This window comes from Lactuca saligna, chromosome 5 (assembly GCF_052625555.1).
Source record: "Lactuca saligna cultivar CGN05327 chromosome 5, ASM5262555v1, whole genome shotgun sequence".
Taxonomy (NCBI): Eukaryota; Viridiplantae; Streptophyta; class Magnoliopsida; order Asterales; family Asteraceae; genus Lactuca; species Lactuca saligna.
The window spans coordinates 313,293,832-313,314,628 of NC_136421.1; the positions used below are offsets into that span (position 1 = coordinate 313,293,832).

A 20,797-nucleotide genomic window follows, 5' to 3' on the forward strand; every position below is an offset into this window, starting at 1 on the left:
ATGTTATTTGACATTGGAAATCTAGAATTGAAACTATATTGTTAATCTATTCATGGTGTTTTCTTTAAAGTTCAAACGTAACACCCCGTTTCGAAAATAAACCTTGAACTTTGAGATGTAATTACTTATGATTTCTTTTGGCCCAAGATCAATAATGATTTAGTAGGGTGTTGGCCTCGAGGAGGGGGGGGGTTAAAGTGTAATTTTCATACTAGTTTTGTAAAGAATCTCGAAATACAGGGGATGTTTGGTAAATTTTGGAGTTAATCTGGAAATGATTTTGTGGGGGAGTGTAACACTCAAAAATCACCATAAATTTAAAATTTTCAAAACCAACCATGAATCAATATTGTTTACAAAAAGAGTCATTGTTTCAAAAGCATTATTTCAAATCAGAGTTTTTCCCAAGATCCAAATACATAAAAATAGGAAGTTGTGTACGATCACGCATTCGCCTTCCCACGATCCCTAGAAGTACCTGAAACCATAAACTAAAACTGTAAGCTGAAGCTTAGTGAGTTGCCCCAATGTACCATCACACAAACATATAATCAAACAGATAACGTGTCAATAACCTCCTGGTTGGATTACCTTGGCCCACAACCTTTAGGTTTGAATGCTCCAACCCATAAACTTTCAGTTGGTTTGCCCCATACATAACGAGTCCACAACCTCCTGGTTGGATTACCCCCAGCCCAAACCTTTCGGTTGAAATGCCCCGGTCTATTAATTAATAGCACAAAGCAGAACAGTCTTAACCCCGCCATACCATGTCGACATTTACATAATCAATAACATATATCTAGCAACAGATAATCATATAAGCGGTTAACAGACTAGCAGACAGATCTACAGATCACTATCGTATAGCAACATCCTATATAATAGGATACATAACTAAAGGGGTCGGCATTGGTGCCTTTGACCCACAAAAGCGATGAGGAAACTCACCTCTAAGTCTGGAGATAGTTGAACAATAAACTGCTTCGAATACTAGCTCTACAGGTCACCTATTCAATAGATAGAGACCAAGGCTTAACTATAGCTCAAAATACCCAAAATACCCTTAAGTCAAACTTTTGTCAACCTTGGTCAAATCAAAGTCAACGATCAAGGTCCAAAAGTCATTATATTTCTTCCTAGTAGAGTACGTGTTGTGTACCAAGAGAGTGCGCCTAGCGTACTATGACGTTGACCAAAAGCAGGGTGTTGACCCTGTATACGCAACGTACCACCAAGTACGCCCAACTTACTTAGCCCGGTCTAAAAACTCCATTAAGAGCTTATTTTATTAAGCCATTTCGTCCAAAACTCAGATCCAAACCTAAAATGATGTCCTAAGTCATAAACTTTCTAACTTTATGACTTTGCATGTCTATAAAGTGCTTAATGTCCAAAACCCTAAGTTCTTAACCCAATAATACATCACAAATTTTTCTTGGAAAGGGATAACAAGTCCAAGATGAAATTTTTATGGTTCATATTAGCTCCATAATGGATAAAGTTTCCAACTTTATCCATTAGAATGGTGCCAACAAACAATATCTATTTGTTAACTCTCAAAGGGACCCAAAAGGGCATCTTTTTCAACTTAATCCATTAATTCCAAGTCTCCAACCTTCAACTCTGAATCAAAATGATGTTTAGATGGATAAAGTTTCCAACTTTATCCATAACAAGGTCACAAACTTTTAGGATCTAAACTTTATGAACATAAAGTGACCAAAAGCTCATAACACCCAAAACTAGCCAGATCTAACAATTTCATCATCGAGATTCAAACTTTATACCTCTAGAAGAAAGATCAAGGTGAACAAAGTCTGGATCTTCAAGCTCTAATGCAACCAACACTTCTTCAATGAGTTCCTTCTTCTCCAAGGTGCACCAAGAACACTACAAAGGACTTAAAAGCACCTTATTTTTGCCTGATTGTATGATGTCTGATAGCCTAGGGTTTTCCTTATATGAAATTGACATCATTACTGTAGTTGCTTAATGTATGCATCATAGTTGTATGTAATTAAGATCTTATAGCCTGAGAATGTTTGGTTTAGCCTTATTTCCTTTTCTTGTTTGATGAAGGGCTTAGGGTAGGATCAAATATTCGAATGTATATACGGTCCAACGTTATGTATGACTAACATACAATAGTGCTGCATGGTTGGTGGAAGTTTCATGGATGAAATATGCGAGGTCAGTTGGCCAGTTATGAGATATTTACCCTTCCCCTAGGAATGAGACCAGAGTGCTCGCCTATGCTTATGTATATTTTTATGGTGTTGTGATGACGCTTGATGCAAATATGGGTAGGTGTGGAAGGTAGTATGGGTCCATACTACAGAAAGAACATGACCCATACGCGTAGCAAGGAAGTCACAACCCCTATGGCTTTGCTGGGAGTTGGTTCCCCGTTATCATATGACATGACTGATATCTTCTTGGTATCTTTTTTGTATGGTGGTTACAAGGCGATTTGTAACCGAATTCCGTCCGGATCAGGAGCTAGCAGTCACGGTGGACCAGCAGTGCCCAAGACCATTGGTCAGATGAGGCCAGTTGAGCTAGATGCCAGGATTTGGGAGATCCTACACAAGGAGGTTGCTGCACTTTTCTGGCCTGAGTTTCTAGAGATGTTTGGGTCTATTAAGACCGTCATGGTTTAGTACTTTGATGAGCACTATGCAACCATTGTTGAGATGATTGTCGTTGCAACCTCCACAATCGTGGCGGTTGTAGGTACGGGGACAGGTCGGGCTTTTTAGTACCGGGACTTCGATAACACGAAGCCCCCTACTTTTGATGGGATTTAGGACCCGATCATAACCATGAGGTGGCTATCTGACGTTGAGGGATGCTTTTTCACATGCTCATTTCCTACTGACCAGAAGGTCAAGTGTGCTCTGAACTTGCTAAGGTCTGGAGCAAAGGACCAGTGGACATTGATAACGGGGTCGTACTCTGACGAGCAGAGAATTACGGTTACTTGGGATCAGTTCAAGGAGATGTTCCGCATTCGCTACATTCCACGGGTTGAGCGAGAGCGACTGACACAGGAGTTTTTGGAGATGAGACAGGGTATGGAGTCGGTGACGGAGATCACCCGTATGTTCACTGAGAGGGCGATGTTTTTCCTGGAGTTTACTTCTGAGCAAGCTCAGATGACTCGTTATCTGAGCATGCTCAAGACTAACATCAGATAATTTTTTGCTACCAAACGATGTGATACATTACTGGAGTTACAGGAGACTGCTAGGTGGCGTGAGCTTGAGATTGAATTACAGTTGAGAGAGCAACGACATGCCCCGAGGCAGTCATAGTCGGCGCCAAAGCGGTCCAAGACCGCTGATTCGAGGGCTGGTGGTCAGTGCGTCCGTACTTGTGGGAAGTGCAGGAAGGCTCATTCTGTGTTTTTTCGATCTGGTAGCGGGTGCCCCAAATATGGCAAGGAGGGGCATTATGTGAGGGATTGTCGCCAACCCACCCCGGTTCCGAGTGTGAGGATATGTCACCACTGTGATCAACTGTTTGTTGCTCGCCGCCAATCTGGTGCGTGCTACCATGCCAGTTACACTGAAAATTACTGACAGGAGTCAAGGTAGAGCAGAGCCCCTGAGGGCTCGAGGACGCGCCTTTTAGCTTACAACCGAGGAGGCCAGTACATCTCCTAATGTGGTGGTTGGTATGTTTCTATCCTTTATCTTACTGATTATATATGTTTTATGCTTATGTGTTTGTACCTATTATAGGTACGTTCTTAGTGAATTCCTTACCTGTATTGGTATTAAATGACTCCGAGGTGAGTCGGTTTGCCTGTGAGATTCCTTACTGATTATATCTGTCTCTTGATCATTTAGTTGGGAGTTTGGTTTGCCTGTGAGAGAGCTAGAGTGTCCATTGTGAGTCTCCATCACCAATGTACACGAGATTTCTGCTTCTTCAGTCTATCGAGGTTGCATTATGGAGATCTTGAGGGTATCCTTCCCCATAGACTTGATTCTGATTCCCAGGGGGATGTATGTGTGATTGTGGATATGAACTGGTTGAGTTGATTCAGTGATGTGATTGACTGCGAGGGTTAGCGGGTGGTAGTTCAAAACCCAAGTAGGGGAGAACTGGTTATCTACATCGAGTGCACCGGATTGGGTTCAGGGTTTTGCTCAACTGCTGGGGATCGACAGTATATTCAACACGAGTGTGTGGGTTATTTGGTGTATGTGGTGGATCGCGGGTCAGGGGTCAGGTTTTGGTTTTTGATGTCCCGGTTGTCATAGAGTTCTTGATGTATTTCCAGAGGAGTTACCCGGAGTGCCTCCGGAGAGGCAGGTCGAGTTCAGGATCAACCTAGTGCCAGGTGTGGCCCCTATCTCTAAGGCGCCGTGCCGATTGGAACCACCCGAGATGCAGGAGCTGTTGGAAAAGCAGTTCATCCATTCGAGCAGTTCTCCATGGGGAGTGCCGATTCTCTTCGTCCAAAAGAAGGGTGGTTCACACCGGATGTGCATTCACTACCGGGAGTTGAACAAGTTAACGGTGAAGAACCGTTATCCACTCTCGAGGATGGATGATATTTTTGCTCAGTTGCAGGGAGCATCTTGGTTATCCAAGATAGACCTGAGGTCCGGATACCATCAGGTCCGGGTTAGGGAGGGTGACATGGAGAAGTTTGCATTTCGGACTCGTTATGGACATTACGAGTTCGTGGTGATGTCGTTTGGGCTCACCAACATGCCGACATTATTTATGGACCTGATGAATTGGGTATGCAGACCGAGGCTCGATCGCTCGATCATTGTGTTTATAAATGACATCTTGGTATACTCTAAGACCAGAAAGTAGCATGAGGAGCATCTCCATGAGCTATTAGGAATTTGGAGGTGAGAATGGTTGTATGCCAAGTTCTCGAAGTGCGCGTTTTGGTTACGTAAGGTTCGGTTCCTTGTACACCTCGTTAACCAGGAGAGATTTTTGGTCGACCCAGCCAATATTGAGGCGATTATGCAGTGGGAGGTTCCGAAATCTCCCTCAGATATCAGGAGCTTTTTGGGATTGGCAGGGTACTACCGGAGGTTCATACAAGATTTCTCCAAGATTGCAGTACCCCTTACTCGTCTGATGAGGAAGGGGTGGATTTTAGGTGGGGCTCTGAGCAGCAGACTACATTTGAGACTCTACGACAGCAAATCTGCGAGGCGCCAGTTTTTACACTCCCTGAGGGAGTTAAAGATTTCATGGTGTTCTGTGATGCGTTGATCACTGGATTGGGAGTAGTCCTTATGCAGAGAGGAAGGCTGATAGCCTATGCATCACGACATCTGAAGCCGCATGAGACAAGATATCCCATGCATGATCTGGAGTTGAGAGTGGTGGTATTCGCTATCCAGATTTGAATACACTATCTTTATGGGGTCCATTATACCATATACACAGACCACAAGAGTTTGAGACACATCATGGAAGAGAGGAACCTGAACATGAGGTAGTGCAGGTGGGTGGACGTAGTCAATGGTTATAACTATGAGATCCTTTATCATCTGGGTAAAGCGAATGTGGTTGTGGATGCCTTGAGCTGCAATCTGTACCAACGACATGTATGAGGATATATGTGGATTCTCCACTCATTAGCTTGATTAAGGAAGCTCAGGCTGAGGGTGTGCGGCAGGGTAACTGGAAGCTCGAGAGGATCAGGGGCGAGATCACCCGATTTGTGTAGGATAGTCGCGGATTTTTGACCCGTTGCATTTGGGTCTAACTTCTGATGTCTGGTGGGGTCAGACAGGTTGTACTGGAGGAGGCTCATAAATCTCGCTTCACTATTCACCCGGGGTCACCAAGATGTATCGGGATCTGAGTTTGAGTTACCGTTGGTCGTGCATGAAGCGAGAGATTGCTTGGTACGTTGAGAGATGCTTGACCTGCTGGATGGTCATGGTCGATCATCAGAGGCCGCATGACAAGCTTCAACCTTTGGAGATTCCCATGTGGAAATGGGAGTACATCACGATGGACTTTATTACCAAGTTGCCGAGTACGGCGAAGGGATATGATTCGATATGGGTCATCATGGATCGAGTGACCAAGAGAACCCATTTTCAGGCTATTTTGGAGAGTTCGTCAGCCAAGAAGTTAGCCGATGTGTATCTCCGCAAGATCGTTGCTCGCCACAAGGTGTTGATATTTATTGTGTCAGATCGTGAGTCCGATTCACCTCCCAGTTCTGGAAGAAGCTCCATGAGGAACTAGGCACGAGATTGCATTTCAGCACCGATTACCATCCACAAACAGACGGCCAGAGTGAGCGGACCATTCAGACCCTCGAGGATATGTTGAGGGTCCGCGTCATTGACTTCATTGGGAGCTGGGATTTCCACCAACCCCTTACAGAGCTCTCCTACAGCAACAACTTCCATTCCAGTATTGGTGCTCCACCATTTGAGCTATTGTATGGACTAAGATGTTGCACCCTAGTATGTTGGGGTGAGGTCGGTCACAGTGTGATGGGTCGGACTAAAGTATTTCTACAACTTACCGAGAAGATTCAGCAGATCAGACAACGGTAGCAAACCGCTCAGAGTCGGAAGAAGAGTTACGTTGATCGATGACGATCTGAGTTGGTGTTTCAGGTTGGTAACATGGTACTACTGAAGGTCTCACCCTGGAAGGGTGTAACATTCCAAATCAGGTATTAGCTTTGAAGCCCTTGAAATTTCAAATAATGTAAAATAAGCCCCTTAAGTACGCTAGTCGTACTTCATAAGTACGCTTAGTGTACCATGCATGGATAATTGCGGAGGCCCATCACGTACGTTGGGCGTACGTGACGGATGGTCACACCCTAATTTTCAGACTTAAAACATATATAAGCATCCTTATCTCATTTAAACCTCACCCTAACTAGCCTCCTTCATATTCAAACATCCTTGAAAACCCTAAAATCATTATAGATTGTGTTCTTGAGCTTTTGAGTGGTTAAACATCATCATTGTTGTGTGTTAGTACCAAAGAAGAAGAAGAAACAAGCTTAAACAAGGGAGAACTTCTGGATCTTGCATTTTGAGTAGCCTAGGAAGCTTAAGGAGGTAAAAAGCTTTCACCTTGGTCATCATTTCCATTTATAGAGTTACGATTTCTCCTTAGTCTCCCTTTTGTGTTCTTGAACCACCTCTTAAGAGTTGAGCAACTCCATAGCTTAGGGAAGATAGTTATGAAGTCCTTTGGTCCATTCATGGCATAAAAATGGAGTCTTGATGGGTATTTTGACCTCATGCATGGATTAAGACTCTTAGAAAGGTATTAATGGGTTGTTGGGAACATAAGGGACATGCAAAAGCATAAAGTTGCCAACTTTATGCCTTAAGACTTTTTAATGAGACCATATCTAAGGTGTGAACGTTAGACCATAGAGTATTAAGCACTTAATGGAAAACGTGCTTAATCTGTTTGTATGTTAGTACGCATGCGTACAACTAAGGGACTGAGTACGTTGCGTGTACGAGGGTGGTACGCAAGGCGTACGCATAGCCGATGGACTCGGACTTGTTTTGGGCTTGTAAGATTTTCGGCCTTAATTAGTCATTGGGCCTAGTCACGTTTTGCCGTTTTGGAGCTAGTGGGACAACTTATCTGTTTTGGTCCATGGATACTATGGTCGGGCCTTATTAGGCCATGAGGCCCATTAATGATTTTAGACATGGACTTTGGGCCTATTAACAAAGGAAGACTTTTTGGGCCATTATGAAAGGACTTAGGGTTGGGTTATTCAATTGGATTATGTTAAGTCCTAACCTTGGGTAATGTTATTATTGTTCAGCACGGGTGGTCACAAACTGTTAGGAGAGCTGCTTTCGGATTTAGCAGGCAGAGGTGAGTCTCCTCACCATACCAATGGGTCGAAGGCACCAAAGCCGACCCATTATTTGTTACGTATGTGCTAGTAGACTATGTTATACGTGATATGCTAGTTGTATCTTTGATACTTGTATGGAAGACCTCGGCAGGTTCCCAAGGCACTTAGGTATAATACCTTGGAAGGTTTCCATGGCATCTTAGGTAAAGACCTCGGGGGGTTCCCGAGGCACTTAGGTGTAAGACCTTGGAGGGTTTCCCTGGCATCCTAGGTCAAGGACTCAGCGGGTTCTTGAGGCATTAGGCTAAGACCAGGTGGGGGTTTCCATGGCACCTGGAGTAAGACACTGGAGGGTTTCCAGGGCTTCCCTATATGTATCTATGTATGACTTATGTGGTATATGTAACTTTTATAACTATTATGATATGCGTTTATGTGGATTGTGTGTGTGGTATGCTCTGGGGAACTCACTAACCATTAGCTTACAGCTTGTTGATTTGTTTCATGTAAATCTGAGCCTAAGGGCAAGGGAAAGGCTTGATAGCGCGATGTGCACTCTCCGATGTTTGTTTGACGGGACACTTTGATGTTTTGAATAAAATGTTAATGTTATGAATTTTGAAAAAAGTGGTTAACGTTACTTCACACTTTATGGAAATGTTTGGTTAATTAAAAATGAAAATTTTATTTTGAAAATTTGGTTCGTTACAAGTTGGTATCAAAGCATTGGTTTGAGGGATTCAGGCACACCCTCGGGTGTGTAAGGACTCAAACTAAGGAAATGGTAATTGTTTTGAAAAATAAAATGAAAGTTGAAACTTTTATAGAATGGAAAAAAGGAGAGTGCAACGCGCGTGATTGGCTGAGCCAAGTAAGTAGCTCCCCAATATGTTAGCGATGTTATACTGATATTTGAGCTATGATAATCGTATGGATCTTGCTATGTGTATGCTTTAAAAATTGCATATGGTTAGGAGCTTATAGCCTTAGAATGAATGATTTAGCCTTATATCTTGTTCCTTGTATGGTTGTGGTCCTAGGGTAGAATCTTTTATTCGAAAGTCTATTTGATCCTTTTCCATGTATAATTTCCACGTATAAAGGCAACCTGTTATGATTGATTAATATGGGTAGAGAAAATCCTTGACTGCCTAGGATTTGAGTTATACGCTAGCCTATGAGATATGGTTTGTTTTGGGACAAATTAAAGTTATTAGGTATAGCCTTAGGAAAGGTACAGGTAGGCGTGGAAAGTAGTATTGGGACTATACTACTGAAAGCACAGGACCTATACCCGAACTAATGTTAGATCTGGAAGCTCTAAGGCAGACCGGTGTGGGAAGATCGCCTCTATTGACACCCTGATCCTTATCTTTTATGGAATTACAGTACAGTATGTCGGTGACACGGTTTAGAGCAGGGGGGTCAGGATCAGGGTCTGGAGTTGGGTTGGGCGACACCACTGAGCCCATTGACGAGAGGCTGCGTGAGCTTATTGCAACAGAGGTTACGAGGGGCATCCTCGACGCTACCCCAATTATCTTTGGGACAATCAAGGAGAGTATGATGGAGATCATGGAGAAGAGGCTCAGGGCATTCATAGTTGACATTGCTCTGGGCCAGATCGGGGCCCAAACTTCCTCGTTCCGGGAGTTCAAGGCGTGCACGGTGCCAGAGTTTTTTAGGGTCACTGACCCCATTATTAGTCGATGTTGGGTGGCGTACATAGATAATTACCATCACACAAGTTCTTGCCCTGATGCGACGAAGGTGGGGTTTGCTTCATGTATGTTGAGGGATCGGGCCCGAGATTGGTGGGGAGAGGTGACTAACCAGTGGGAGCAGTTGGTGTGGTTGAGATGACATGGGCCAAGTTTGTTAGGCAATTTTATTTGGAGTTTGCTCCACCAATTGAGGTGCAACGGCTTGTGAGGGATTTTCATGACCTTCAGCAGACCACCGAGACTGTGGCGGAGATCACCGCCAAGTTTCGGGAACGGGCACTGTTGATCCCACAGTATGCTACGAACGAGGATATAAGGTGGACGAGGTATCATTCCATGTTGAGGGATGATATCCAGGAGTTTTTGAGTTTTACAGTGTGTAAATCCCTGAATGAGATGGTGGAGAAGGCCCAAGAGCGGGAGATGGAGTTGGACTTCCGCACCAAGCGGTAGCCTGAGCAGGTGCAAATGACAGTAGGTTAGGCTAAAAAGCCTAAGACCTTGGATTCATCCAGTAGGGTCTAGCAGGGTCAAGGCCGATGTGCCAAGTGTGGGAGATCACATGGTGGAGCTTGCCGAGGGTCGAGCACAGTGTGTTATACTTGTGGTTAGTCGGGCCACGTGAGCAGGGACTGCCCCAAAAAGGGTTTGATTTGTTTTCACTACAAGTAGATCGGACACAAGCGAGCTGATTGTCAGAAGTTGTAGGGAGGGGAGGAGTAGTGGCGGTGCCTACGCCCGCCACACTAAGGATCATGGATGGCCGCCGTGCCAAGGCGGATGATCCAGCGGTGAAGAGCTGTGCATTTCAGTTGACTACGGAGGAGGCTCGGGCAGCACCATATATTGTAGCTGGTACGTATTCTATTATAGTGCTCTATATTTATTTGCATTTCTTATGTTTGTATTGTGCTTATGAATAGGGACCTTTTAGTCAATGGTATGTCAGCTCACATTCTATTCGACTCGGGGGCTACCTGATGATCGATGTTGTTGTCTCGGTCAAAAATTAACCTCACACACATTAGATAGTTAGAGTAAGTAAGGGTCGAATCCATGAGGAGTGTATGGTCAAACTTTGTGTGAAAATAGTCAACAAAAATATATTATTGACAATTGTCATGAAAAATATTAAATCAATGATCAAATAAAAAGCTTGGAAATTTATTAATTAAAACAAAAACTCAATGAGAAAACTAGAGTACTCCCGGTACACTTTAGGTTCACACACTTTCTTCCCTAGAATCCTAATTCAATTAGTTAGATGCAATTGGGGTTTACTAACTTGTAACACATAGTTTTGGGCACACTAGATGTTCATTCAACTTGTTGTCTTACTCATTTATGTCTAAATGGATTAGGAACCATTAGTAAACTAGCATAAAATGTCTTACAACTACCTATTACCGCAATAAGATTCAATATCATAAGTTGGAATAATATATGTTGATTCAATCACTTCTCTTTATTCCTAAACTAATTGAACTTGGAACAAATGATTAATTGAAAATAGATTATCTTAACTATGACATCAAACAATTCATACAACCCAATTTCAATTATCATTACCAAAGATCATTACATGAAGCATAAAAAAAAACAATTGAAATTAACTATAATCAAGTAATAATCAAGTGTGTTCATCAAAAAGTCCTAAACATCCCCGGAAGTAACCCTAATGATTTAGCCTTCCATTAAGTTCATAAAAACACTAACTTAGATAAAATAAATGAAATACATAATAGAACTCATAATCAAACTTAGAATCATCAAAAAAAATGTAGCCTAATGATTACCAAAGTACGAAACAAATAAACCTTGGGAGGAATTAATCGTTTCTAAAAATTACTAGAATTGATGCAAATCACCAGTTGAATGATCTTCTAATGTTGCTTGATGATGAATTGATTCGAATTTTGCCTTGAATCCGGATATAAATGGAATGGACTTGTGTTTCCACATGTTTCCAAGGGTTTTAGAATCCTAAAAAACATAGAAAAAACTCTGAAAATCGCAGGTGCTAACCCTAAAAACGAATGCATAAATCCCTATTTATAGTATTTGACACAAAAGAGTGAAATCGGGCGATGTGGGACGTTAGACGTCCTAGGAGACGTCTTAGACATTGTGTAGAACATTGAAGCATTCTTTGTACGTCCTTGCATGCCATCTATCATCCTTTAAATACACTAAAAATGGACAAAAACATCATACGTCTTAGGGGACATCTTAGACGTGTTCTAGGACGTCCTTCCTCTATTTCCAAACTTTCCGAAACATACCGATCCAACACGGGACGCCCCTAAAACGCTGGGACGTCCTAGGGGACATCTTAGATTCCATGTAGGACGCCGATGGGACTTCTCTTTCTTTTCTGCTCCGAAATTTGACCAGATGCTGACCGTCTGACTTGGATATCCTATGGGATGTCTTAGACGCCTGGAGACATCCTTCATCTTCCGTGCAAGTTTGGGTGGTCAAAACGACATAACTAGCAGAAACACAAAACATGAAAGTTGTAGAAAATCTTGTCTAGTTTCCATAACTTCTTTACTCATGTTAATCGGATCTCCAGTACTTGAGATATGACTAAAACATTGAAGCATGGTCAAATTTCCAGCAACGCATCTTCATTCCTTTAGCAATCCGTTTTACTTGCAGATTCCGCCCACTTTTAGTACAATATATTGACCTGCATATGAAGTCCATCAAATCATCAAAGTAGTGCCATTATTGGATAATTATACATCAATTCAAAGGGTTTATGACAATTTTGTACATTCATAAAATAGACTTATCACCTGATCGTTTGTGTCTCTTACGCTTAGTAAGAAGTTTCAGGATGCACCGGGAACTTTTGATTCCCCGCTTGAGGTGGAGATTGCAAAAGATCGCACCGTGAGTGCTGCAAGGGTGTATCGGAACTGTGTCCTTAATTTTTTTAGGGAGAGGGTTTGTGTTGATCTAGTCTCGATACCGTTGCGAGGGATGAAGGTGATTGTTGGGATTGACTGGTTGGGGGCCAATGTGGCCATGATCGACTACGAGTTCCAGCTGGTGAGGGTTCGAACCCCAAGTGGGGGAGAACTAGTTATTCACAGATAGAGGGCCTCGCAGGGGCCAACCCTCTGTTCACTTGCGAGGGCTACGAGATTACTTCATCAGGGTTGTTTGGGATTTTTGGCTTATATCTCCAATACGAGGGTTGAGACCACGATGGATATGGGCAGCGTTCCGATTATGCAGGAGTTATGGGATACCTTTCCTGAGGAGTTACCAGGGGTACCTAACTACCTATGGAGAGGCATGTGGAGTTTCACATTGATTTGGTGTCGGGTACCGCTCCGATAGCTAAGGCACCTTATTGACTAGCTCCACCAAAGATTCAGGAGCTATCTACGCAACTTCAGGAGCTATTGGACTGATGCTTTATTTGTCCGAGTAGTTCCCCATAGGGAGCACCAATCCTGTTTGTGAAAAATATGGATGGGTCACACAGGATGTGTATTGATTATCGAGAACTGAACAAACTAATGGTGAAAAACCGTTATCCGCTCCCGAGGATAGACGACTTGTTCAATCAGCTATAGGGTGCATCTTGGTTTCCAAGATTGATCTTCGATCAGGGTACCATCAGATGAGAATTCAGAATGAGGATATACCGAAGACGACCTTTAGGACTCGGTATGGATACTATGAGTTTGTGGTGATGCCATTTGGGTTCACCAATGCCCTAGCAATGTTCATGTATCTCATGAACAGAGTGTGCAGACCAATACTGGATTGGTCAGTGATAGTTTTTATTGATGATGTCCTGGTCTATTCTAAGACCATGGAGCAGCATGAGCATCATCTGAGGTTGGTATTGGAGACACTAAGAACGAAAAGGATTTATGTCAAGTTCTCAAAGTGCGATTTTTGGCTACGTGAAGTACAATTTTTGGGGTACATCAGCAACCAGGAGGGAATTTCGGTTGATCCGGCCAAGGTTGAGGTTGTGATGCGGTGGGAAGTACTAAAGAACGCATAAGAGACTCGTAGCTTCTTGGGTTTAATGGGTACTATCAGAGATTCATCCTGGATTTCTCCAAGATCGTCGTGCATTTGACCCACTTGACCAAGAAGAATGTGACATTTCGGTGGGGACTAGATCAGCAGTTCGAGTTTGAGACCCTGAGATAGGGATTATGTGAGGCTCTGATTCTCGTACTACCTGACAGACTAGATGATTTGGTAGTGTATTGTGATGCATCAATCTCAGGGTTAGGCACGATACTGATGCAGAAGGGGCATGTGATAGCTTATGCCTCGAGGCAGTTGAAGCCTCATGAGGCAAACTACGCCACTCACAACCTAGAATTTGGGTCAGTGGTGTTTGTACTCAAGATTTGGAGGCACTATTTGTATGCGGTGCACTATTTACACTGATCATAAGAGCCTGAAGTACTTGATGGATCAGCAGAACCTCAAGATGGGATAGAGGAGGTGATTGGATGTGATGAAGGACTATGATTATGAGATCTTATACCATCCAGGGAAAGCTAACATGGTGGCTGATGCTTTAAGCCACAAGATAGCAGGCTCCCCAATTGGGAACATTTGTTTGAGGATGACGGTGGTCTCTCTATTGTTGGATATGATCAAGGAGGCTCAAGTGAAGGTTTTAAAGAAAGAAAATTGGAAGTTAGAGCGGATTCGGGGGCAAATTCATTTGTTCGTCCGAAATGTTCAGGGTCTCTTGACCCAGTGTGGCCGAGTGTGGGTCCCAATATATGGGGGAGTGAGGCAGAAGTTATTAGAGGAGGCACACAAGTCCAAGTTCTCTATACATCCAGGGCTACAAAAATGTATAGAGATTTGAGGATGAGTTACTGGTGGCCCTGCATGAAGTAGGAGATCGCTTGGTTTGTGGAGCGGTGCTTGATCTGTCGAAAGGTTAAGGCCGAGCATTATCGCCCTCATGACAAGGTTTAGCCGCTACCCATTCCCATGTGGAAGTAGGAAGATATCACTATGGACTTCATCACGAAGTTACCGATGACAGCAAGGGGTGTGGATTCCATATGGGTGATTGTGGATAGATTGACGAAGAGTGCGCACTTTATTCCGGTCTCTGAGAGCATCTCCGCTGAGAAATTGATGGATATTTATCTGCGAGAGGTGGTGGCAAGACACGGGGTGCCAGTATCGGTAGTCTTTGACAAAGATGTTCGATTTACATCTAGATTCTGAAAGAAATTCCATGAGGAATTGGGCACACTGTTGCATTTCAGCACAACATTCCACCCCAAACAGATGGCCAGAGTGAGAGGACGATTCAAACACTTGAGGATATGCTTCAGGCAAGCGTGTTGGATTTTCGAGGTAGTTGGGATACATACCTCCCGTTGGCAGAGTTTTCATAAAATAACAGTTACCATGCCAGTATCGACCGACCTTCGTTTGAGATGTTGTTTGGTCGAAGATGTAGGACCCTGGTTTGTTGGGGCGAGGTTGGACACCGATTCATGGATAGCACTGAAGTAGTGCTCAAGACTACAGGGTTTATTAAGTAGGTGCGCTACCGACTGCGAGTCATGCAGATCAGTCAGAAAAGTTATGCTGATTGGCGGCGATCGGATCTTGAGTTCCAGGTGCGGGACTTCATGTTACCAAAGGTGTCACCATGGAAGGGAGTTATCAGGTTTCAGAAGAGAGTCAAGTTGGGGCTCCGATATATCAGACCCTTCAGGATTATAGCCCGAGTGGGTAAGGTGGCCTATCGTTTGGAGCTGCCAGATGAGCCTAGCCAGATTCCCAACACCTTCCATGTGTCACGGCTTCGGATGTGTGTCACTGACGAGGCCGCAGTCGTTTCCTTGGATCACATTCAGTTGGACGAGAGTCTTAACTACATTGATAGGCCCGTTGCAATTTTGTATAGGAAGACCAAGGTTCTTCGGAAGAAGGAAGTGAAGCGAGTAAAGGTGCAATGGTAGCACCGAAGGGGCTCCAAATGGACATGGGAGCCAGAGGACGAGATGCGAGATCATTACCCCAATCTATTTACGTCTACGAACTTCGAAGATGAAGTCTAGTCCAATTGGGGGAGATTTGTAACATTCCAAATCAGGTATTACCTTTGAAGCCCTTGATATTTCAAATATTGTAAAATAAGCCCCTTAAACGTTGAGCATACTTCATAAGTACACTGAGCGTACTTCATAAGTACGCTTATCGTACCATGAATGGATGATCGCGGAGGGCTAGCACGATGGGCGTACCAAAGGGTACGTGGGGCATACGTGATGGATGTTCAAACCCAAATTTACGGACTTAAGATCTATATAAGCATCCTTATCTCATTCGAGTCTCCCCCTAACCAGCCTCCTTAGTATTCAAACATCCCTAAAAACCCTAAAATCATTATAGAATGTGTTCTTGAGCTTTTGAGTGGTTAAACAACATCCTTATTGTGTGTTAGCTATAAATGAGAAGAAGAAACAAGCTTAAACGAGGGAGAGCTTCTGAATCTTGCATTTTGAGCAGCCTATGAAGCTTAAGGAGGTAAAAAGCTTTCACCTTGGTCATCATTTCCATTTCTAGAGTTACAATTTCTCCTTAGTCCCCTTTTGTGTTCTTGAACCACCTCTTAGGATATTTAGCAACTCCAGAGCTTAAGGAAGATAGATCTGAAGTCCTTTGGTCCATTCATGGCATAAAAATGGAGTCTTGATGGGTGTTTTGACATCATGCATGGGTTAAGACTCTTCGAAAGGTCTTAATGGGTTGTTGGGAGCATAAAGGACATGCAAAGGCATAAAGTTGCCAATTTTATGCCTTAAGACGTCTTAATTTGACCAGATCTAAGCTTTGGATGTTAGAACATAGAGTATTAAGCACTTAATGGAAAATGTGCTTAATCTATTTGTATGTTGGGTGTAACTTAGAGTATGCAGCGTGTACGACTAATGGACTGAGTACACTACGCGTACCAGGGTGGTACGCAAGGCGTACACATAACAGATGGGCTCAGACTTGTTTTGGGCTTGTAAGCTTTTGGGCCTTAGTTAGTCATTGGGCTTGGTCACATTTTGGAGATAGTGGGCAGCTTATCTGGTTTGGGCCATGGATACTATGTCGGGCCTAATTAGGCCATAAGGCCTATTAATGATTTTGGACATGGACTTTGGGCCAATTAACAAAGGAATACTTTTTGGGCCATTATGAAAGGACTTGGGGTTGGGTTCTTCAATTTGATTGTATTAAGTCCTAACCTTAGGTAATGTTATTATTATCCAACATGGGTGGTCACAGACTGTTAGGAGAGCATCTTTCGGATTTTGCAGACAGAGGTGAGTCTCCTCACCATACCAATGGGTCGAAGGCACCAAGGCGGGCCCATTATTTGTTACGTATGTGCTATGGATTATTTGATATGTGATATGCTATTTATATCTATAATACTTGTATGAAATACCTCGGAGGTTCCCGAGGCACTTAGCTATAAGACCGTGGAGGGTTTCCATGGCATCCTAGGTAAAGACCTCGGGGGGTTACCGAGGCACTTAGGTGTAAGACCCTGGAGGGTTTCCATGGCATCCTAGGTCAAGACCTCGGGGGTTCCCAAGGCATTGGGCTAAGACCATATGGGGGTTCCCATGGCACCCAGAGTAAGACCTTGGAGAGTTTTCAGGGCTTATCTATATGTATGTATGTATGGCTTATGTGGTATATGTAGCTTGTATAGCTATTATGATATGTGTTTGTGTGGATTGAGCATGTGGTATGCTCTGGGGAACTCATTGAACATTAGCTTATAGTTTGTTGACTTGTTTTAGGTACATCTGAGCCTAAGGTCAAGGGAAAGGCTTGATGGTGTGGCGTGCACTCTCCAGCATTTGTTTTGATGGGACACTCTGATGTTTTGACTAAAATGTTAATGTTATGAATTTTGAAAACAGTGGTTAATGTTACTTCACACTTTAAGGAAATGTTTGGTTAATTAAAAATGAAAATTTTATTTTGAAAATTTGGGTCGTTACAAAGGGTGTGATACGCTTCAGAAAGAGCGAGAAGTTGGGTCCCCGATACATTGGACCCTTTCGGGTTATTGTCAGGATTGGAAAGGCGGCATATAGACTGGATCTTCCGAAGGAGCTTAGTCAGATTCACAACACTTTTCACGTATCGCAATTGCGAAAGTGCATACTAGATGAGGAGGCAGTAGTGTCATTACATGATATTCAAGTCGATGAACGCCTGAATTACGTGGAGAGACCAGTGGCCATTATGGAGAGGAAAGTGAAAGTTTTGCGAAACGACGAGGTACCTTTGGTAAAGGTACAGTGGGAGCACCGTAGGGGATCTGAGTAGACTTGGGAGCCGGAGGCCGAGATGCGGGAGCATTACTTGGATCTGTTTACTGCAGCGGACTTCGAGGACGAAGTTTAGTTCAAGTGGGGGAGAATTGTAACATCCAGACTCCTAGGTATAAATTTGAAGCTTTTATACTCCTATTTTTAGAACTACTTGACGAGTTGTATGCCCCAACTCGTCGTGTAGAAACTGATCAGGCTGCGTGAACTTTAGGACCTAGTCGACGAGTTGGAGGACCCAACTCGACGAGTTGAGGTTGTGCATGGAAAGCCTAATTTTTAGGGTTTGCACCCTATTTAAAGGACCTTAAGTCCTCTATCCAGCCTCCCTTACCATCTTCTAGTCAGAAATAAACCCAAATCGAACTAACCTCCTATTTTGAGTGTTTGTAAGGCTAAAGGGTGTGTGTTTGGTGCATTTATTGAAGAGACTTGAAGATTGAGAAGCTTAGAACAATGAGGAGCTTGTAGATCCAACATCTACTTCATTTTGGAATTTATTTGGAGGTAAAATGTCATTACCTTGATCATTTTCTTGTTAGTTCCACTCAAGAGTTTAAGGTCATTTCTAGCTTATTATTGAGGCATTTCTGTTATTGACCACGTTTTGAAGTGAGGAGATCAAATTTGGACTCCTCTAGGCCCTCATGGACATAAAGTTCTCGACTTTAGCAAGCTTTGGGCTTTCTCCATGCCCTAAACCTCTTATTAATCTTGGTTCTAGCAATGTTTTAAAACCCGGGTTGACCCAGCCGGTTCAACCGGTTGGACCGTAACCCGGGGTAGAAGGTGGGTCAATTGAGATCGGTTTTTTGTAAAAATACGAACCGGACGGGTTTCCCCTAAGTCACAGTTCAACTGCTTATATCGAATCAGTTAAAACCGGATTGACCCGTTTTAATAGGGTTTGGATAGTTGGATACAAGTAGCGAACGCCAAAACAACAAGTTGTTTGCGGTTTCTTCAATGTTTTTAAATATTTAAATTTTGTGGACATCAAATTATTAGTTTTATATGTTTATGCATTATACATGAAAGTAAAAATATATAAAAATAGAAAAAGACCGTAAACCAGGTTGACCCGACGGTTCAACCGGTTGAACCAGTTGACCCGTGAACCGGTCATCATACCGGGTCAACCAAAAAACCGGGTTTTAAAACATTGGGTTCTAGTGTCTTAATCCCTTTGAGGTCTTGCATGCACGTAAAGTTGGCAACTTTACGTGGTAACTACACCATGGGAGGCTAGATCTACAATTTGGAGCCTTGGTTTTGCTTAAAAGCTTCTGAATGAGAAAAGGGATGAAGGAACCCGACGAGTTTTATATCCAGCTTGACGAGTTGGATGGGGTTTACCCACCTTCTGGATTATGAGTGAACTCGGCGAGTTGATTATGGTTTTCCTGATCTTTTAGGCACTAAAGAACTCGACGAGTTACTCAGGTAACTCAGCGAGTTGACTTGAGTTTTCGGTTTCCGAGTTCTGAAGGAGCCCGATGAGTCAGCAGATGAAATCGACGAGTTGGATTAACATGGACTGTTGACCTTGACCGTTGACTTTGACTTTTACCAATGGTTGACCAAGTTTGACTTCTGAGGATATGTTGGTAATTTGGGTCTTAATGGAATCAATCATATGATGGTTACATGCAGTTGAGTTAGAGATGAGAGTTGGGGTTTGATCTTCTTAATTCAGTACTACTTGATATTTTTGATTCAATACTACTTGTGAGCATGAGTTAGTTATGCATTTTAGTTTGCTATGCCAGTCTGGTTGATCTGTAGGACTACTTGTGTTACTGTCTGATTATCTGTATGTGTAATTACCTGTTACATGTCTACATGTTGTGTGGGTAGGGTTGAGGTTGTACTGCTCCGTGTGGTGACCAACAAACCCTGGAGTATGCTATATATGAGCTGATGGCCAGGAGAGCATGCCAGACTCATACTGAGGACTCCAAAGCATTCTAGACGCGAGCTGAGGGCCAGTGGAGCATGCCAGACTCGCACTAAGGTCTGACCAGTTATATTCCAATGTTAGGACTGATGGGGAAACCCAGTCATAAGATGTGGGCTCGAAAGCAAACCAGGCTTATGTTGTGGGCTCGGGAGCAAGCCAGATGTGAGATGTGTGCCCGTAAGGCAAGCCATACTCACACTGTGTGCTTGGGGGTAATCTAGTCTGTAGAGTTGTGGATCCATTACATGCTGTTATTATGTGTGCTATTTGTTATGGATCGGTAGTTTGGGGAACTGTAAGCTTCGGGCTTACAGTTTGGATTTTGTTTCAGGTACTTCGGATGATCGCGGGAAGGCGAAGGCTTGATCGTGCACCTCCTCGAATTTTATGATTTGATTTATGGGATGCTCTGATATAGAACTATTTTGAAAAACAGTTTGTAATTAAATGGTGTTTTTGGATGATCGAAAAAGTTTTAAATTTTTATGAGTTTTATGGATGTTAATCATATTATATATATATATATATATATATATATATATATATATATATATATATATATATATATATATATATATATATATATATATATATATATATCAAGTATATGATATCAATAATTCGAACTTCTAACATTAAAAAGACGATAGTTTATAGTTATAACATATTTAAATTAAGGAAATTTAAGTAGTTTAACCATTATAAATGAGCTTTTTAAAGATACTAACTTTTTTTTTTTGGTATTTGAAAAATAATCACTTCATCTGTAATGTTTCATTTCAGACTACAGTTCGTATTCAGAAGGTTTCATTCCATATTTGATCTTCAAATTTTAGAGTTTTTTTTTCCAAATTTATTTTTCAAAGAAATACTCTTACTTATGTCTGCAATGTTTATTTTCGAAGTGTTTAAT

The 20,797-nt window shown here is 42.6% G+C and overlaps 1 protein-coding gene across 1 annotated transcript in view; it reads right to left on the bottom strand.

The window, feature by feature from the left end:
* LOC145047070 (uncharacterized) overlaps positions 1-20,797 on the bottom strand; it is a 78,368-nt gene that overhangs the window by 529 nt on the left and 57,042 nt on the right. The window lies entirely within an intron of this gene.